We start from the raw sequence: 18,771 nt of genomic DNA, 5'->3' as shown, positions 1-18,771 counted from the left end.
TGCACATCTCAATGCGTCCTCACAGCCAGCCCTGGCAAGGTGGGGGGTGTTACCACCCCAGTTCAAAGAAGGAGAAATTGAGGCTTAGGGGTATCCCAGGATGGGAAGGACCTTAGAGAAATGCCCTCCAGGCCCACACCCATTTCACAGAGGGGGAAACTAAGGTTCAGGTAGGTTATTGATCTACCTGTTATACTTCAGAATCCTAGAGTGGGAGGGTCCAAAGAGACCTGGCTCTGGCCAAAATCCATTTCACAGAGGAAGAAACTGAGGCCCAGAGAAGGGCAATGGCTTGCTGGGAGAGAGCTGTCCTAATGAAACAATTAAATGTATTATCTCAGGCAAAGCCCTTATGTGGTGCCGGCACATACCTGAGGGCCCATAAATAGGTTTTCCCTCTGATTCCCTGGCCTCTCCAAGGTCACTGTCACTAGTTCCAGCTGGTGAGCATCCTTTGGGCGCCATCAGGACGTCACTGAAATGTGGATGGATGATGTGGGCAGTCAGTGACCCCATCCCTCTGAGCCCCCTGTCCACCCAGGCTGTGATCCGAGCCTCTGGCTGAAGTACACATGGGTGATCCTCCACGGGCTCCCAATCGCCCAGGTGTCTCTCGAGGCCTCTGGGGGCAGAAGTTGGGGCTGGACCCCCTGTTGCACATGGAACCCAGATCCCAGGGAGGGGCAAGAGTAGGCCTCAGGGAGGGGTGTCAGGCCAGGAGCAAGGAGGGCTTCTGCTCCCAGGCTGCACAGGGAACTGGGATCCCACTGTCACTGGGAATCCGGAGAAGGGAACAGGGGGGCAAGGGGCCTGGGAGCCAGGTCACAAGGGCCAGGTTGGAGGAATGGTGGGAAGCAGGAGTGTTGAGGAAGGACTTCAAGGACCTGCCCCAGGTGGCCCCCTGGGACTGGCCGGGATGCAGGGAGGACTCGGAGAAGCTCACTGGCACCGAGGTTCTTTGGAGTTTTGAAGGCATCTCCCTGCCCACGCTCTGCTCAGCAGGCCCTCTGCTCCCCGAGAATGCTCAGAGGACACCCATCTCCCTTATCCCTCAGTGCCTTGAGGAAGGAGCTTGTGGAAACGCTGCTGCTGCTGGAGATGGCCTGGGAGACAGAAGACATCCTCTGGCCGGCCTCAGGGAAGGTGTGGCTTTCTGGGATTGGGGAGGGGTCTAGAGTGCACCACTTACGACCACCCAGACCAGCCCTCCTCCCTGCATTTTTCAGAGGGGAAACTGAGGCCCAAAATGGAGAAGTGTTTTCTCAAGGTCCTGCCGCAGTTTGGAGACAAGATGTCTCTTCCTCTCACTTTCTCTCTACCCTTTTCCTTCTGCCCATGTCTTTTTTCTTGCTGTCTTAAATCTGTGTCTTGCCCCAAGTCACACAGGGGACTGTGTTGTGTGTGATCACAGGCCTTGAGGGTCGGCCCACCTGAGTTCAATTCCCAGCCCCCCACCTCCGGCCCTGTCATCTGACAGGGGTCTCTGAGTGTCTTGGAGGCTTATACCCTGTCTGGGAAACAGGGCTAATCCAAGAGGCTGCCTGATAAGATTCTGGGGAGAATCAAACGAGGTAACATGTAGAAAGGGCTTAGCCCTGTGGCTGCTCTACCTTGTGGAGAGAGATGGGGGAAGGGAAGAGACAGACAGATGAACCATCGGAACAGAGCCAGAGCCGGGCCTCCTGAGCCCTCTTCCTCGGCTGCCATGATGATGGAGTGATGATAAGGGACCCGCTGTGTGCTGGATCCTAGGTTGTGTTTAAAGGACAAGTGAAGGTGACTGGGGGGTCTTTTGGCCAAAAGAGAGCACAGGTTGCTCTAGTGATCGTATATCAGTGTCCGAGTTTTTGCAAGACCGCCGTGGAGAGGGGGGAAGCAGCATTCTGCCTTCTGTGAATCCTGACCTGCCTTTTGACTGGGAACAATTCCCTCTGTGACACGAGTGTGAGGACAGTCCTCCACCAGCCACTGTGAAGCCTGGCCCAGGGACAGCAGCCCATCCACTGTTGGCATTTCCTGATGGAGCAATGGGATGAAGAGTGAGGGGTGTGGGCGGGGACTGTTTTGTCTCGGGTGGTCATGGAACTCCTCTCCAAGGAGGTGACATTGAGCTGAGATGGTCATAAAATCTCAGGGCTTTCTTCCACGTATTAACATGTCCATCCCTTGTCTGATACTATCCTCAATTCTTAGACACCGAGCACAGGATTTACCCCAGGACTCCCTCACTCTGTACCTTACTTAATCGAAAAATGTATTAAAGAGAAAAAATGTGAGTAAACTATGCCAGCAACTCCCTTATATCGAATGCCATATACTTAGTTTACTACTGTGTGACAAAATTTCCAATTAGTGGGGCTGTCAGTGAGGGCACTCTGGGAGGGATCACCTTTGCTCCCCAGGTTTTGTCTTCACAGGTGGTACTGGAATTGAGTCACCTTCCCAAGAATGGGCTCATAAATGTCTTAATAGCTGACAAATAGAAGGTTTATGTTTATTAGAACATTCTGTTGCCCCATTGTCTATACAACAGGAAGGAGAGGAACCTCCTTTCTCTCTTCATGACAGAGTCAAGAGAGTCATGTTAGCAAGATACCAAGACACCTCGTGGGAAAATCTTTTGAGAATCTTGGTTCCTAATGTGAGAGTGTATGTAAATAAAGAGATGTCAGAAATCTATCAGCCATCTTTGGTCAAATAGCTAAAAAGTTTGCAAAGAGCATTGCAGCTTAACAGACATCCCTAAGTTCCTTAGCCCAAGTAGTATTAGATAACAGGATTGCCTTAGATTTTCTCCTGGCCAGATAAGAAGGTATCTGTGCTATTGCTCATACTACTTGTTGCACTTATATCAATACCTCTGGAGATGTTGAGATACACCCGGGAAGAATTTCCCAAAAGTCAAGTTGGTTACAAGAGAAACTGACGCTTTAAATGACTGATTTATTTGGCCCCCTTCATGAGCAAGCACTGCTTTTGCTCTGTTTTACAGATGATCATTATTTTCATAATACGTGTTATCATTCTCTTCCTTACCATCAGGCTATTCATGACACGTATCACAGCTTGCTTTCAGTCTACTGCTAAAAGCACTCATGCAATGTTTGTGTGTTAACTGGATATGATTGATAATGTGTATAGCCTATAGAATGCTTCCCTGACAAGGTATATCACTGTGTTTGTCCACTACTTCAATTAATTACCCCTAAACAAGGATAACTAGGCAAATCTATTACTATTCAAAAAAAAAAAAAAAAGAGGAAGAAAGAAAGAGAGAGAGAGGAAGGAAGAAAGATAGAAAGAAGTAGTCATAATACATAGCACCAAGGGACAGATGGAGCAGGGCAGCCCACAACTACCCTAACATCAAGGGACAAATATTTTCATTATCAATGCTTTCTATCAAAAGATTTATGACCAAAGGGGGGAAATGACAAAAGAAATTTTCACATATTGATGTATGGGGAATCATTCTGGCTTATACATGAGCTGACTTGAAGTTTACACTAACTAGAATGGCCTATTTGTGGCCTAAAACATACATTGTACATCTGCCTTAATTATTAAAGAAAAGGGCGCACTGGCCAGAAGTGAAGAATGTCCATATTAAAACTAAAGATTCAATGCCTTCCTTCCTGGAAAGCCAAAGCTGGTACTCCTTCCATGATAAGATTCCCTTCCCAGGTGCCAAGGCCATACTGACTCGCTGTGTATGTGCTGACCTGCTTTGCTTTGAAACCTTCAAGGAATGTATCCCTAACTCGTTTGATGTTCTTTGTTCTGAGAGGAAACCATGCTTCTCCAGAGCAGTTCCTCAGCATTATCTGAGAGGCTGTCTTCTGGTCTAGAGTCCTCATGTTGGCTCAAATAAAACTCTTTTCTATTCCTATTAAAAAAAAACAAACAAAAAAAAACGAATCTCAGGGCTGACCCTCCAACTCAGGGTCACCCGCTGGCATCCTCCCGAGGTTGGGGGGGTAACATGTTCAGGTGACAGGAACACAGCAGGGGGAACACGATGCTGGTCCTCAGGCCCAGAGCTGAGGAACCGTCAGGAGTGGTGGGGATGGAGTCCTGGCAGAGAGACTAAGTGAGGCCCATCGCGGGGGCAGAAGCCATCCAGCTCCAGTGACTGTCCAGGCCATACCCGGGGTGGTCAGACCTCCTGATTTTTCAGGAGAAAAGGAAATCAGATTTTTATGTGTGCTACCCCAATTCTTAAACATTGGGCCTCCACCTCCACCCCCTCCCCTCTCTCCCACCTTCCTTTCTTCCCTTCCATGCAAAATGTTTATTTTCAGAAATCTTACCAATCCTCTGATATTTACACTTTGGAATGAGAATATTTTCTATTTCTCTTTCCCAGAGTGAGGCTGCTGAGATTTTTCTGGAGGTCATGCCTGCCCTTCTGGAAGTGAAGTGCTTTTTTGAGCCACTTACAACCACTAATATTTATTGAGCACCTACTGTGTACCAGGCCTTTTCTCATGAGAATCAATTTAATCCATTAAAGGTTGGTTCATCTGTGTGTTCCTGATGAAAATCAGAGGCTTGGAGCAGTTCAGAAACAAGTTTGTGGTCACACAGCAAGTAAAGGGTGCAGCAGGGACAAAAACTCACATCTCTGATCCAAAGTCTGTTTTTGCCCATGTACCTGTGGTTATCAACTGGGGGGTACTTTGACCCTCAGGGAACATTTAGCAATTTATGGAGATATTTTCAATTGTCGCGACTCAAGGGGTACTACTGGCATCTAGGGGACAGAGGCCAGGGATGCTACAAAACAGCCTATAATACATAGGGCACCGCCCCCCCCCAAGAAAGAATTATCTAGAAAAGCAACCTACCAAATGGGAGCTGCAGCTGCTTGGCCACGCCTCCGCCACTGTGGATACAGAGGATGGGCTGTGTGGACCAGTGCTCAGGAAGTTCCTTTCACACATTTGTTCTCCACTCTCCAGCAAAGGTGTGTGGAGCCCCCTGCCTGAGCTGGAACTCCAGGGAAGCCACTTCCCATCTCTGTGTCTTTGGGCAAGGTGCCCCACCTCTTTGTGCCTCAGTCCCTCGTTTGCAAAATGAGACATGAGGGAGGTAACTTGCATGAAGCTCGTGGCACCAGGCCTGGGAGGAGGGAGCACATCCAGGTTAGTTATCATCAGCCTTAAGAAGGGCTCTGAGCCCCAGCACGTCCTCCTCCAGTCAGGAGTCTCACTGAGCAGATGTGAAATATTCAACCTTCTGGGAACTGGGGGTCTCCTTTGGAAACGCCTCCTCCCAGACAACACTCCAGAGAATTCCCCACCTCGACCCATTCACAGCTGCCTCAGATTGGGGCACAGCCATCCACAGAGCAGGGGAAAGGGAAGGAAGGGAAACTCACCATCCCACTGTACTGATGGAGATGACAGTTCTGAATGGATGGATGTCCAGCCACACACCCATCGCACCCGCCGATTGAAGCCTCGGGCAGGCGGGCTCAGGGGCCGAGTGTCCTTCTCACTGCAGGGCTCGCCCTGGCCCCCACCACCAGGCCTAGTGGAGTCATCAAATAAATCCACATTAAGAAAAGGGGAGCAGGCACTTTCCTGAAATTCAGTGGTAATAAAGGAGAAAAATGGATCGGCTTGCTCCAGATAACCACCGCAAGAGAAGTAATTTCTCTGTCCTGAGCGAGGATGCCAGTAGCAGAGGCAGCTGCTCAGGTAATTCAACAGCCTCAGATTAACGGACTCCTTGGGAGCCGTCTGCACACGTCTCTATTGGGTTTCTCAGGACACCTCTATTTAGATTTCGTCAGGTCTGTTTTTCTCTGTCATCCCTGAGCAGGGAGGCAGGTACTACACTGGGTGGCACAATTGAATATTGATTTGCCAACAGTGACCCAGAAGAAAACATTGCATTCAAGTGAACCAATTGTTTACAACTGCCTGAGCCCCACCCAGGACCTTGGTTTCCCCCATGAGTCACTGAGCTGCTAGTGTCACATCAGGCAAATGAGAGCCCAGTTTTGTGCTCATAGGGAATAGATGCCTCAGTTTTCTCATCTGTAAAATGGAAATAAAGACATGAGCTGAAGGACTCTCTCACTTTATTCCTCGAAATCTTTTAAAATGAGCATATGTTAGTGTACTTGTTTTTGTACTAAGAAAAGAAAATAAAGGACCACTGCCCAGAGCTGCCGGTGCCTCAGCGGCTGCCCTGCTCTATGACCAGCCCCTCCGTGCCCAGCCTGTGGCTCTGCTTGTGATTCCATCCCTAAACCTGGACCCTGCATCCAGGGCCGGCTGCATCCTGAACCCACTGTGATGCAGACTGTCCGTGGACCCCACTTTCCTGTGCTCAGTCTGATGAGACAGCCCTGCTGTTTTGTCTGGAGCCTCCAGAGCTGACTACACTCTGAGCTGCAAATGGCTGGTGTCTGGGCCTTTCCCTGGGACAGGGCATCTCCTGCCTCAGTGTCCTTGATGGCCAGAGTTCAGGCCTGTCTCATCCTGCTGGAAAAAAAAAAAAAAAAGATGGATGATGTACGGAAGAGGCAGGTATGAGGGACAAAGTTTGTCAACATGAAGGCCTTTCTGTCTTAGAACAAAGCTGTTTCCAGGAGAAAAAAAGAAACAGAGCAAAGGAGGTAACAGCCATGAGTGAAGGACCCAAACTTTGAAAATATTGAATACAGTAGTCCCCACTTAACCACAGGGGATACATTCCAAGACCCCCAGTGGATACCTAAAACTGTGGATAAAACCAAACCCTATATATACTATGCTTTTCCTAGACACACATACCTATGATAAAGTTTAATTTACAAATTAGGCACAGTAAGAGATTAACAACAATAACTAACATTAAAGTAGAACAATTATAACAATATACTGTAATAAAAGTTATGTGAATGTGGTGTCTCTCTTTTTCTCTCAAAATATCTTATTGTACAAGTTTAATGCCTTTTCCATCTTAACTAAGCAGTTATCATGCACTGTGGCCATAATTTTTGCAGTTTGAGGTGCAACAGCAAAACTAGCAAGCATTTCTTTTTTCTTCTTCACAATTTCATGGATAGAAAATTCATTCTTGCCATGGATTTAGCAACCTCGGCATACAATTTTTTTTTTATTAAGTCAAGAACTTTTACCTTTTCACTTAAAGAAAGCAATTTATGGCTTCGCTTTGGCACATCCAAATTGTCAGCTTCACTACTCTTGTGCTTTGGGGCCATTATTAAATAAAACAGGGGCTACTTGAATACCAGCACTGAAATATTGCCACAGTTTATCTGGTAACTGAGTTGACTGCTAATTGACTAACCCGCAGGATATGCTGGACAAAGGGATGATTCACATCCTGGGTGGACCAGAGCAGGGTGGCTCAAGATTTCATCATGCTACTCAGAACAGCATACAATTTAAAACTTATGAATTGTTTACTTCTAAAATTTTCCATTTAATAGTTCTGGACTGCAGTTGTCCTCAGGTAACTGAAATTATGGAAAGCGAAACCACAGATAAGGGGTGACTCTTATAAAACTAACCATATCAGTGTGCCCTGCCATGGTTGGCTAAGTAGAGAAGAAGGCAATAACTCATGAGCAGCATCCCTTGCCTCCTTCTTATCAGCTCCAGCAGCTTTTGTTTCATTCTAAGAAAAGAAACAGGAGGCAGGGAGCTTCGGAATCTTCTCCCCCTTCACTGGACAAAGCTTAACTTCCACCTCAGCCTGGGCTTCACTCGCATCACTGAGACTCTTTTCCACCGCAGGCACACTGACCTTCTTTGGGCATCTCTTACTGGCCAGGCTCCCTCCTACCTCAGGGCCTTTACATGTGCTGCTCCCTCTGCCATAAACATCTCCTGAGGGGAGGGGTAGGAATACAAGCTACAGATAGGGAAGGAGCAGAAGAAATGAGACCACATCCCAAGACCAGGGACATGGCATGTGCCGAAGACTGAGGCAAATTTCCCCCTGCCCCTGCCCCCCACCACCAAGCTAATAAGCTTTCAGTGACAGATAATGGCATAGTACTATTGAGAGAGGGACAGCAGGGGAACAAAAGCAAGCAAAAAGACCAACTCTGAATCACAGGGCAAAGGAAAAACCTGAAGCTGAGGGTTGATCAGACTTTGTACTGGCAAAACAACCCCACACAAGGTATTGCTACAAGATTTTAAAGTTATGCACTGAGGGTAAACATAGCAAAAATTCGACCTTGCTCTTAACTAGATTAACTCAAGTCTTCTCACCAAAGGCCTAACAGAGGTAAGATGTGCCCATTTCCAGGCATTAAGGATATTTACCTCAGACTCTAATGTCTTACCAAGATGTCTGGCTTTCAACCAAAAATTATGAAGCATACAAAAATCAAGAAAAAAAAAACACAGTCTGAAGAAACAAAGAAATAAGATACAGATGTTGGAAGTTTACGACATGAAATTCAAAATAACTACTATTATTTATTAATTATTTTTTAATATAGTAAAGGCTCTGGTAGAAAAAGTTGACAATATATAAGATCAGATGGATAATTTCAGCAGAGATACAGAAACTATAAGAAAAAGAATGGAAATGCTAGAAATAAAAAACACAAGAACAGAGATAAAGAATGACTTTAAAGGAATCATTAGTAGACTCAATACGGCCAAAGAAAGAATCAGTAAATTTAAAGGTAAGTCAGTAGAAATTGCCCAATAGAAACTCAAAAAGGAAAAATAGTGAGAAAAAAAAAAGTAGAACAGAACAACCAAGATCTGTAGGACAATATCAAACAACCTGGCATATGCATAATTGGAATTCCAGAGCTAATAAAAGCTTCATCAAAGCGGGTAGGAAAGTTTGCTGCATCTGCCTGCCCTAGGCCCTCCCCATGCTCAATGCAGCACACTACAATCAGGATAAAAAGTCTCAACTCCCACCTGCTCCCTCAAGAAGGAAAAAAAGGAATGGAACATGCATCCAACATTCTGGCTTTTCAGGGCGCTGCACAGGGGACTGGTTTATGTCTTGCCTGACTTGGAGCACTGACAGGAATAGTGGCATAGTTTAGATGTCAGGATGGGGGTCACTGAGAACAAAGGTGAGTGCCACTGCACATACAGCACCAAGGAGACTCCAGTACCATATATGGACACCAGAGGGGAACAAGATATTATGAGCTCCTAATAAGAAAAATGGGCAAGCCTATTTAACTAGAATATTATAGACACAAGCCCAAAAATACATCTCCAGAAAAAGTTTGAGAAGTTTTCACAATCCCTAGTCAAGTTGATGGGTGAAAGTCTTCCTCTGTGTGAAGCCAGTCCATAAAGACTTAAGAGGTAGCTGTTCATTCAAATGTCCAAATCCCAGCAAAAGATCACAAAGTATACAAAGAAACAGAGAAATATGACCCATTCAAGGGAACAAAATAAATCTCCTGAGACTGGCTCTGAAGAAATGGAGATCTATGAATTACCGGAAAAGAATTAACCATTTTAGGGATGTTCAGCGAGCTAGAAGAGAACAAAAATAGACAACTAAGCAAAATCAGAAAAATAATGCATGAACAAAATGAGATTATCAACAAAGAGAGAGATTCTGGAGCTGAAGAATACCATAACTGAACTGAAAATTTCACTAAAGGGGTACAGCAGAGAACTTGATGAAGCAGAATAAAGAATCAGCAAACTTAAGGACAGATCATTTTCAGGTCAAAGGATCAAAAAGAAAAAAGAATGAAGAAAAGTGAAGAGAGCCTAAGGGATTTATGGAACATTGTTGGGAGTCCCAAAAGAAGAGAGAGAAAGAGGGCAGAGAGTTTATTTGAAGAAATAATGGTCAAAAACATTTCAAACTTGAGAAAGAAATGCAAGAATCTCAACAAACTCCAATTAGGATAAACCCAAAGGAACACAAACAGAGACACATTATAATTAAACTGTTAAACTTCATAATGAGAAAATCTTGAAAGCAGAAAGAGAAAAATGAATTGCCATGTACATGGAAGATTTTATAAGATTATCATCAGATTTCTTTGCAGAAACCTGGCAGGCCAGAGGGATTGAGACGATATATTCAAAGAATTGAATAAAAAACTACCAAACAAGAATACTATATTTGGCAAAACCATCCATCAAAAATAAAGGTGAAATTAAGACTTTCCCAGATAAACAAAAGTTAAGGGAGTGCATCAGCACTAGAAATTCCCTATAGGAAATGCTAAAGGGAGTCCTTCAAGTTGAACAATTGTACACCAACAAATTTGATAATCCAAAATAAATGGATAAATTTCTAGAAACATACAACCTATCAAGACTGAATTATGAATAGATGTTTTTCCAAAGAGGAAATGCAGATGGCCAATAGGCACATGAAAAGATGTTATAAGCAAAAGCTTATAAGCTTTTGCACAGCAAAGGAAACCAAAAATAAAACGAAAAGAGAACTTACAGATTGGGAGAAAATATTTGCAAATAATGTGACCGACAAGGGCTTAATTTCCAAAATATACAAACAGCTCACACAACTCACTAACAAAAAAACAAACAAAAAAAAAAAATCAAAAAATGGGCAGAAGACCAAAATAGACATTTCTCCAAAGAAGACATACAGATGGCCAACAGGCACATGAAAAGATGCTCCATATTGCTAATTATTAGAGAAATGCAAATCAAAACAACAATGAGGTATCACCTCACACTGGTCAGAAAGGCCATCATTAAAAAGTCTACAAATAATAAATGCTGGAGAGGGTGTGGAAGAAAGGGAGCCCTTCTGCCCTGTTGGTGGGAATGTAAATTGGCGCAACCACTATGGAAAACAGTATGGAGGTTTCTCAAAAAATTAAAATTGAGTTACCATACGATCCAGCAATCCCACTACTGAGCATATATCTGGAAAAGACAAGAGCTCTAATTTGAAAAGACACATGCATCCCAATGTTCGTAGTGGCACTATTTACAACAACCAAGACATGGAAGCAACTTAAGTGTCCAACAACAGATGAATGGATACAGAAGACCTGGTACCTATATACAATGAAATACTACTGAACCATAAAAAAGAATGCAATTTTGCCATTTACAACAACATGGATGGGCCTAGAGATTATCATACCAAGCAAAGTAAGTCCAAGAAAGACAAATACCATATGATATCAGTTACATGTGGAATCTAAAATAGTTTGGAGGAGGTAGGAATGGGGTTTAATGTATAGAGTTTCAGTTTTGAAACTGAAACTGAATTTTGAAAATTCAGTAAATTTTATGTTACATTTTTGACCATAATTTTAAAATCAAGTAAATAAGATGAAGGAGAAATAAAGACTCTCTCAGACAAACAAAAACTGAGACAATGCCACTGGCATTTTATGTTCAGTATATTTTACCAAAATACTTTAAAATTTTTTTAAAAACCTACCCTCAATCAATGTACTACACTGTATTGATAAATTAGAAAAAATATCATATGATCATCTCAATAGATGCAGGGGGAAAAAAAAGATTTGACAAATTCTATGCAAACTAGAGAATAGAAGGGAACTTCCTGAAACATAAATGGCATCTACAAAAAACTTACAATTAACATTATACTCAAGGACAAAGGACTGTTTTCCCCTAAGATCAGGAAAAAGGTACGTCCCACTCCATTTCAGGCTGCTCCCAACATCCTCACCTCCACCTGTCTCAGCTGCACTCAAGGCTCATTGACCCAAACCCACTCTCCAAAAGGAAAAAAGAGTAGATAAAAGGAAAGAAATAACTGCAACCTGCCCTAGGGATTCACGAGCCCCCAGCATCAGAGGTGTAAGGTTCGCAAATCTGGTGGATGACCCTGCACTTGCTATCACAGGCTCTCTCTTTTATGGTAGCTTCAAAAGCCATCATGTTCACATAATTGCCCTGTTTTATTAAAAATTGGCACTTTTGTGGAACAAGCCCAGTGATGGAGGAAGAGAACAGAGGAGGTATTGCTTCTCCCCTCACCCAATCACAGACCTTCCTAGCCTCCCCACCAGCCTGGGACACCAGAGGCACCTCTCCAGGCTCAGCTGCTGGTGGGATATTCGGACGATGCTGACGAATTTGCAGAGCTGTCCCTGATGACAGCTGGCCAGGCACATTCTGGAAGAGCTGCCTCTGTGAGTGGGTTTACAGAGTCTGTCTCCCTTTGAACACGGATCTTATTCATCTTTGCTCCTCCACAGTGCCAAGCACAGTGCCCAGGACTTAATCAGAGCTTGAGAAAATGCTGGTTGAATCAAACGGAACTTGAAACAGAAATCGAACACACTTTTAAGGTTGCATCGGAGCACGACAAGAAAATGTTTGAAAATCAAAATCCTTCTCTGTCCCTCCCTGGAGAGCACAACACTTCAAGGAAGACTTTGGCAAATCCTTTTGTAAAGTGCAAAGTGTAGAATTCCTTTGTATGGTAAATACCCCTCACTTGTGACACTGTGAATTTATATATGTATGCATATGTATATATGTGTGTGATATTAATTTTAATGTTAAATATAGAATAACGATGGATAGATATTAATATTAAATAGTTAAATATTAAAGTCTACAGAGACAAATGAAGCTTCTCTCTGATCATTTCTCCAGCCCCACTCCTCCAGGGATTTTATTTAGGAATTGCTCAGATTAGAAATAATTCCTCCTCTCAGGATCAGATTAAATTTGTTAATTTGTTAATTTGTTAATCATGAGACAGAAAATTCAGGAAATCTGGCCCAAAGAGCTTCTCTGTCCCTCTATTCCATAGGAAAAACAGTGTCCAGAAAATGTAGCTATGCTCCACTGTCCCCACCCTCAGTCTGCAGTGGGGAGTTACCATCTATCTGATTGGTCTGAAGCCCAGAATTGCTCACATTACTAGATTTTGGGGTGGGGGGAATGGGTAACTGGATGGGTGGGTGGGCAGTGAACTTCAACTGAGCCTCTACCAGCAAGTTAGGACCACTCACCAAAGTGGGGTTCTAGCCTCAGTGTAGCTCAGACCTCTCATCTCATTCAGGACACTGAATTTTTCTATACTTGATAGAAATGTTAAGAAGCAGGAAGACTCTCAGAACTCTACAGAACTTGGCATGAGAATGATCTATATGGTCTCTGGCAGTTTTAAAACATGTCTGCGGGCTTCCCTGGTGGCACAGTGGTTGGGATTCCACCTGCCGATGCAGGGGACGCGGGTTCGTGCCCCGGTCCGGGAAGATCCCACATGCCGCGGAGCAGCTGGGCCCATGAGCCATGGCCGCTGAGCCTGCACGTCCGGAGCCTGTGCTCCGCAACAGGAGAGGCCACAACAGTGAGAGGCCCGCACAAACAAACAAAAAAAACATGTCTGCAAATTCTCTGACACTCCTTCCATTAAGAGGTGAGTCCTATGTCCCTCCCGCTGGATCTAGGCTGAGCTTTGGTGACTGTTCAACCAGTAGACACAGGCTAACCATCCTCATTGCCTCTCTAGACCCCTGAAAAGGCTCATCAGGGATGTCGTCGGGCTCAAGGCCCAGGATCGTCGAAACCTGGTCCAGGAGCAGAAAAGGCCCTGGGTGCAGCCACTTGGGTACCACCCAGGAAGTACAGGTTCCCTTGGGGAGGACGAGTGGAAGAGAACAAGTGTAAAACCTCTTTTGAGGAATGTTACAGTAACATGAAGGTTGGCTTGGGGTTTTGATGGGGAGATAATGACATGCCTACAAACTGATGGGAATGACCCCAGGCAGAAAGGAACTTTGATGACCCAGGAAGGGAGGTGTTGCTGGACTGATGTCCTTGAGCAGGTGAAAGGTGTGGACCCTTGTGCACAAGTGACCTTGAAGGAGCACAGAGAGCTCCTTTCAGAGTGCCAGACCTATCATGGATTTCCCCTAGGGTCTCCCAACATAGGAGCACATCTTTCCTTTGCCAAGATGCTGATTTTAACTGGAAAACCCAGGAGAACATCAATAATGCAGAGCCATGTGGAGCTGAGATCTGAGCTGAGAGGGGATTTGAAGATCATCTAGTTAAAGCCCCTTGGATGTGAAGTCCAAGGCCACCCAGTGACTTAGAGGCAGAGTCTGGCCCAGAACCCAATCTGCCAACTCTGAATCCAGTTCTTCTTCCTCATAGATTAGATCTGCTTCCTGCCCAGCTCCCCCAGCCTTTCTCCTTCCCCTTAGATTCTTTGATTGTCTCTAGAGTAGGTCCTAAGCAGCAACCCCACCCCAGGAAGCCTTGAAAACTCTGCATCCACACCACACGGACCACCTCCCGGGATCCGTCACACCCTCCCATTCTTTCTCCAATGCGTCTCCTATCGCCCACTCCCTCACCCCAGCCCTGTGTCCCTGTCCCAGTGACAACCCTCGCGAGACCATAACCTTGCATCATTCTGGCCTCCTAGCCTCACCGCCACCTCCCCAGCCTTGGGAATGTGGCTTATCTCTGCATCCGCAGGGAGAGCCTGGGGCAAACGGGAAATTCCCGTACAAGTTGGGGCTTTGCGGCTCTATACAGGCTCTATATGTCCTGAAGCTGGTTCCAGAGTCCAAAGATGTGCTCCGGGCAGAGGGTTCCTTGTCATACATGTTTGGGGAGAGCTGAAAACTACCTGGTTCTCTGCCACAGGGCCTCACAGAGTTTTTAATGCAGCTGGTAACCAAGGAGGTGAAGCCCTGAGTCTGCCTGGTTGCCGCCCCTCCACCATTCCGCAGGCTACTCAACCTCCAGGTGCCTCAGCCTCCTCCTCTGTAAAGTGGGGCAGTCATAGAAGCCACAGCACAGGGTTGTTGCGAGGATGGTATGAGCTCATCTACGTGTGAGCCGTGCCTGATGAAGAAGGCGCCTATGACACCTTCCACTGTTCCCACCTTTATCTCCATCCTCAGCACCATCCTTGGGGAAGGGTGATGGACCCCTGCCTTGCTCCAGAAACCAGATCCCCACCTTGGACCCTTGCCTGGTACCAGGATCCCCACAACTTGTGTCACAGCCTTGTTCCTCTGGGGTCCATTCTTACCCTCTCACCCCCTTTCTCAGCTTCCCCAGAAGAAGATCTTGCCACAAGGATTTGAGGGTGAGTAGTTTATTGGAGAGGTGGTCCAGGTAAGCATCAGGACAACTGGGGAAGTGAGACAGGGAAGGGAAGGAAGCTGATAACAGGTGCGTATGTAGCAGGTGACTGCTGCAGGTGGCAGGGCCTCAGTCCCGGGGGCAGGGCAATCTGGGAGGTGATGCAGAACATACCTCAGAGCTGCCCCACCAGAGGGGAGGGGTGAGGAAACAGTAGGGCTTACCTCCAGCTCCAGCCTTCACTGGCTGAGGGCTGGTCCTGGACATCAACTCCTCGATGTTCCCAGGCCCATACAATGGATGGAGCAGCTCCTGTCTGCAAGGCGCACCTGCATACTACCCACTGATGGGACACCTGGCCTGGCCAATCCAATGATCTCTTACTTGTCACCAGATTCTGCAAATGTCAAGTTCAGCTTCTCATTCCCTATGCCTGGGGCTTCCCCTCAAACCCTTTCCTGCCTAACTTGTGAGAAAACGTGTCATCCAGAGCCTTGTTCTTCCACATCCGGTTCACCTCATGGTCCATCCACCTTCCTGCCCAGAGCATCCTCAGATGATCGACGATGGGACGGACAGGGCTGGAAGCCAGGGCTCCCCATCACCAGCCCCACCTGACTCAGCAAGTCATCTGGGCACCCAACCCAAGTAAAGGCTTCTTACTTATCTGAGCTCATACTGTGTACCAGGAGTCATGCTGAGAGCCTCCTGCAGCCCCTTCCCTGTGACCCTCACAACCTCCTGTGAAGGAGGGTTCATCAGCTCTACCTTCTGACTGGAGAAACTGAGGACCTGAGAGGTTGTGTCACCGCTCCAAGGTCACCTTCTGTCCTTAAGACACCCTGAAAAGACTCCTGCGGGAGTAGCAAGGGGACCTCCACACATCCCCATCCTCCCACTGTCCCTGTCTGCGGGGATGTGGTTTTCAGTAACCCCCAGGTACAACCCGCACTGCAGTCCCTCTTCCTAAATCCTTCCTGGCTGTTGTTTGCCTGGAATCATCCTGTTGATTCCCACCGAGTAAATGTCAGAGATCATCTCCAGGAACCAGAGGCTGGGAACTACGTGGCCGGCAGAAGCTGTGGGAAAGCCCAGCCTCGCTCCCAAGAGGGTCTTGTTTAACCACAGTCACCAGGGTGCTGCGTCTGCAGAAAGCCGACCTCACTTTGGACTTCGCCACGATCACAAGAGACCTTGTTATCCAAACTGATCTGTGGGGGTCAAAAGGCTTTGAGTGAAGATCTCCGAGGTTGGACCGCTGGACTCAGGTGAAAATGCAAGCCCATCAGCTGTTTGGGTGAAACACAACCGTCATGAAATTTTAATTAAGTTCTTATTTGTGTTTAATAACTGAGCGCTGACTGCCCAGGCCTGACTCTGGAAGCGAAGGCAGGGCCCGCTTGCTCTGGTGGAACACTGCAAACTTCACAGGTGCACGAGGGGTAAATACGAGCCTGCCCCCTCACCCATGACCCCTGAGTTACCTCTCTTCTTGGGGAAGTCGGCTTTCCTGTCTTCTGCTCTGGTCGTCCTGGCAGAAGTGAGCAGGCTGGAGGAGGAGATGGGGGCAAGTAGCCACAGAAGAGTGCTTGGGGGAGGCGGGGAGAGTTGGGGGAACTGGGGAAAGACCATGGAGGTCAGGGCTCAGCAGAACAAGGTATGAATCCTGAGTCTACAACTCACAAGCCAGAGATCTTAGCAGGTGACTTTGCCTCTTAGAGTCTCAGTTTCCCCAACTGTAAAACAGCCACTGTTAACTCCCATCTGGGTAGAAACGCCAATTATTTTTTCCTTGCACGTCTCTCCTTGTCAGCCCACAAGTCCAGTAAGGTTCCCCTCCAACCCCTACTGTTGAACAGACCTGGAAGGTACACTCGTCCAGGTTGGAAAAATCAGATCCCTTCTCCTCTGTTTGCAACGTGGGGATCAAGTCAAACAGCTTTGGAGAACCAATCACATCAGTCCGAGGGTCTGCTCATTATTTAGGTGTGGTCATGCTTGGTCATGAGAGAGCAGAGAGGCTGGTCCGCAAAGGAGATGAAGAAGATGGGCAAAGGGAAATACAGATGAGTCATTCTGCAGACGCAGTCAGGGAGAAAGGCAGAGAGAGGCATGGAGAGTCAGAGAGCGTCTCTGCCATGTGACTTTCAGCTCCCAGATGCCTGGTGGGTTTCTACAGTTGGGATCTGAGGCATCCTCCATAGTCTCACCCTAAACCGTGTTTCTACTTGTGCTTTTTCACATGGGTTTGTGAACCAGCTAGGACTCATTTATGGCTCATGCAAAAAGAGAATTAACTCAATGTCTGGTGTAATGTAAAGCTTACAGGGTTAGAGTTGAGTCGGGAATAACTTGATGGGACCACCAATGGTGTCATAAGATCAGAATTCTTTCTATTTCTCCTCTACACATTGTCTTCATTCTCAGGCTACACTCAAGATGGGAATAATAGCTCTAGACTGTGGACTTCCAGGTTCAAGTTCAGTGGGAAGAATCTAGTTCAAGTTCAGTGGGAAGAGCAAGAGTAGCCCCAGTAAAAGTCTCCTTGTAAAACAATGGCTCTTGTTTGGTCACAGGCCCATCCCTGAGCCAATTACTGTAGCCAGAGGAATGGTCTGAATGGATTGGTTTAAACCTAGGTCATGTTAACTGCTACCAGGAGGTGGTATATGTCAGCAGTCTCAGTTACTGGTGAAACTAGTTCTTTCCTTCTCCTTTCTTTTCTTTTCAAGCTGTATTGTCAGTGGCACTATACCAGAAGGTAATGATATTATATGCAAGCACAGTGTATCAGAAACATCTGGGTTCTGATTCTGGCTCCAACATTTAATAGTCTGGAAATATTGGCAAATGACTTAGCCTCTCTGAGCATGACTTCTCTAAACCAGAGTTAACACCACCAATATCATTGGGTTGCTGCAAAAATTAAGGACATTAGCATAGGCAATGTATTTAGCACAATGCCTAGCACACAATAGGTACCTGATGGATATTAGTTTTTTCTCCAACGATTTAGAAATGCTGTGTTCCAAAAGTTTTTTGGAACTCAGAACATACTGTTTCATTAAACTCTACTATAGACTATGGTTAGTCAAAACAAAAGCTCTAATAGCTTCTACTACTTATAACTATGAATAACAATGTTTCTTTGGAAAAATGTAGTCCAAACTCCAGGCACAAGCAACACATCCTCCCTTCCCTAAGCCATTCCCAAGGAAGAAAATGTATTGGGGGCAGTACTCACAGCAGAGAGGGCAAAGCACAGTGGGACCAAGCTCCACAGACATAGGGAGTCAGGGCTGATGGAAAGCATGAACGTTTCCGATTCTTTCATTCATGGCCATTATAACAGTAATAATAATACCAATAATACCACTGGTTGGGGCTTACTGTGTACCAGGCTCTGTGTGCATCACCTCATTAATTCTCACAACCACCTTTTACGGTAAGGACTAATACTATCCCCATTTTACAGCTGAGGGAACTGAGACCCTGCGAAGGTAATAAATTTGCTCGATCTCACAGGCTTGAGTGACAGACTCCAGCCCCAGCCCCTGACCACTGCCCTCACTGTCCCTCCACTCCTGAGTGTCCATTTGTACAGCTTTTAGGGCTCATTCTACAACCCCCCTGAGAGGGAAGGGCTGATCCCATCTACAGATGAGGAAACTGAGGCCCAGAGAGGGGAGAAAACTGGCCCAAAGTTGCACAGCAGGGAAGTGGGGAATCTCTGTGTGCC

The sequence above is a fragment of the Delphinapterus leucas genome, chromosome 1 (assembly GCF_059928025.1).
Source record: "Delphinapterus leucas isolate spDelLeu-1000000601 "Yukka" chromosome 1, BTC_Dleu_Yukka2, whole genome shotgun sequence".
Taxonomy (NCBI): domain Eukaryota; kingdom Metazoa; phylum Chordata; class Mammalia; order Artiodactyla; family Monodontidae; genus Delphinapterus; species Delphinapterus leucas.
Note: the sequence above shows the minus strand (reverse complement) of the source record.